This window comes from Triticum dicoccoides, chromosome 3B (assembly GCF_002162155.2).
Source record: "Triticum dicoccoides isolate Atlit2015 ecotype Zavitan chromosome 3B, WEW_v2.0, whole genome shotgun sequence".
Taxonomy (NCBI): domain Eukaryota; kingdom Viridiplantae; phylum Streptophyta; class Magnoliopsida; order Poales; family Poaceae; genus Triticum; species Triticum dicoccoides.
The window spans coordinates 438,262,338-438,265,687 of NC_041385.1; positions in this window are offsets into that span (position 1 = coordinate 438,262,338).

The window sequence follows — 3,350 nt, forward strand, 5'->3', positions numbered from 1 at the left end:
AATCAAAAAATGTAACATATGCAATGTGTGTGAAATAGAGTCCTGGATATAACATATATATAGAGGGGGCGATCCACGAGAAGAGAGTGGAGGTATCACCGGCTTGAGGTGTCCATAGAATCGAAAAGAGGGATGATGTGTGTGTGTGTGCGCGCGCAATCGATAAAGAGTGTCATCGAATTTGTGTTTGCCCACGTCAAAGATATAGAGTGGCTGGCCTACTGGAACGTGACAGGGGACATGTGCAGTTTGTCTCTGTGGCATGGATACCTACCTGCAGCGCTCGACTATCGGTGTGTGGTGGGGGAAAAGGGAGGCCCAATTAACTATAGAGGTACAATGGCTGGTATATGTGTGGAGGAGGAGAGAGGCCTACCTCATGTATTAAGGAGATCGATCTGCCTCATGTATTAAGGGAGATCGATCGGCATCCATGCATATGTGCATGAGAGGAATAAGGTTGGGAGAGAGACAGAGCTAGAGTGTTGGAGGGGGTGGTAGTGGAGTTGCTTCTAACAAATGGTGGGATAGGCTTGCTAGACAAACGGAGGGCACGCCCGCAATATCAATAAGAGAGGAGATGGCTGCTTGTTGTCTGTGCACGTGCGTGTGAGAGACGGGTCAGGAGGCATGCACGAATGATGAGGGGGGGTGATGTGGCTGTGGTAAGCAGACATAACTACATAGGAAGATCAATCGCCCTTTGTTAGAGAAAGGAGAGACATAACTTGTGAGGTACGTCGATTGATGGGGGGTAGTTAAAGTCGATCCAGGTATATGTTGGGAGATCGATCGGTATACATGCATGTGTGTGTTAGAAGCAAACGAGGCACGAGGAGAAGGATAGAGATAGAGGGATGCATGTAGGAGGTCGTACGAGAGGCATACTATATCGAGCGGGGAGGAGTGTGCGAGTACGAGAACGATGAAAAGAGTGGTGGGAGTGAGGCATGGACGCTGAAAAGAGAAGAGGGGAAGCTTGTGTTTGTGCTAGGCACACCTGGCTAGAGAGGCATATCGATCGATGTGTGCCGTAAAGAAGGAGCTGGGGGCCTACGCACACCGTGGGTGAACGACCTAAAGTGAAAAGACGAATTTGCGCGATGGAGCTAGAGAATGCTGAGGGAGGGTGAGAGGGATGCGGGCGTGTGCATGCACAAGAGAAAGTTAGCGCTGGCTACAAAGATAAGAGGGTTGTGTGGGTGTAAAAGACGAATAGAGATCATATATACTTCATTATAAAAAGCGAATTCGGATATTTGAAGAATTTATCATAGTGTTTTAAACCGACGTATGTATGAATATATATAACGGTGATACACATGGTGTGTTTATGAACATGTTATACTTCATTTAATATATTTTATCTCTACTCTTATAAAAAATGGAGTTGTTGATGATGGTGTGCCTGCCATCCTTCATTATAGGTCGTCCGATTTATATCTGGCGGATAGCAAGGAAACTATGATGGTTGAAGTTGGCAACAATCATGATTGTAGATTCTTATTGAAATAGAGAAACGAATTCAAATTTAGTTCGAATTGTAGCGGTAGTATAGACATTTGGAATGCACTAAAATGTTGGTATGAGTAGGTTACATGCATTATACAGCAAAGCAAAAAAAATTAATCGGACATAACATGGATTCATACTCCCTCCTTCCATCTATATAGGGCGTAATGAGATTTTTAAGACCGCCTTTGACTATTGACAAGATTAATAGTACATGACATGCACAATGTGAAAATTATATCATTGAAAGAACCTTTCACAGACGAAGTTAACGGTGTGCTTTGTGTAAGTTGCATGTCATATATCATTGCTCTAATATTTGGTCAAAGTTAGCATCGAAAAACGCATTAGGCCCTATATAGATGGAAGGAGGGAGTAGCTTTGAATAGCATTTGTATAGTAAAACGGGGCAAGACTCTCTCTTTGTGTGGTGTGAATAGTTTTATTTTTTTTCTTTTTCTTTTTGGTTGAGGGAAGTGCGAATTGATTTGGTACGTACAAGTACAATATTACTACACGTTAGGCTTGTCCCTAAAATTCAACCCGCGTCTTGTTATATCCCGAAAATTCAGATATCGTGCTCCCAAAACTGGCGCCTTCACAACCCGCGCATTGCTATCCCGAAATTACAACACGCGCGAAAACTCCCTCCAGCTGCCAAATCCCGACACGTGAAATCCCCCTTCTAACCCTGAGCCGAAAGGGCCGCTAGTTCAAATCGGTGGGGGGTACTTTTGTAACACACCCTACATTTTGGACAAGCGCGTCCCTAAGTCATGCTTCACCCCCTCCCATCACCCCCTTTTCGCCATTCGAAATCCCAGGGCGCCATAACCTCTCCGCTCCAGCCGCGAAACCCCGCCCTCCTTCATCCGCCATGTCACTGTCGCCCAGCCGGAGCCTCTTCCCCGACGACGTCGTCCACCGCAACAGCTCGACGTCCCTCGTCCACCTCCCTGGATGAGGATCCGTCGTCCATCTCACCATCCCGCCGGTTCAGCCGCCCCGTCCTCCACCTCCAAGGAGCTGCTCCGATGATCGCCCCGTCTATCGCGGCTGCTCCATCCCCACAGGGCCGCCTTAACCTGCTCCACCGGAACCGCAACATCCTCACCGACTCCTGGACGAAGCCGAGGCCTACTCGGCGCCACCAAAGAGGTTGTACACTCATCGCATCGCACCTTCTCCTTAACTCGACCTCCCAGCGCCGACGGTACTCCATCCCGCACCCCCATGGAGCGGCTACCTTGAATCCGGTGCCACGGGCGACATCTCCATGGCGGCTCTTCCCCAGTGCGAGGCCCCTTCGGCGGCGGCGTCCATACCAGCCAGATCTGCTGCTGCTACTCCAGCTCTCGCTCGCTCGCTCGCGCTGCTGCTACTGCTCCGGCTCTCGCTCAATCGCTCGCTCGCCCAGCTGCTGCTGATCTCCCCCTTGCTCGTGCTGCTGCTCTACTCCGATTAAGCCACACTTCAGTTGACTGAATCGACTTTTGGGTCAGTCGATTTTCAGGGGTTGGGGGGGCTCGCCGGAGTTATGGAAGAACCACCCGCAGCGGGGACGGGGGCTCACCAGAGAGGTACCCCACTATATATCTTAGGGTTCAGGGTGGGGGCGGGGGCCTAGAGGGCTGGCCGGGGCGGCGGTGGCGAGTTGTTTTGGGGCGGCGAGGCAGCGCTGGGGCCGGCGGTTCCGCCGGTGGTGGCAGGTGGCTCAGGGGTGTGCAGGTTGAAGATGAACTGCAGGCCCTCCCTAAACTACATGTCAAGTGCCTCTCTGGTACCATGCGTTCAGTTTCGACAGTAGCATTCAGATTCCACAGTTAATTTCAGTTTCG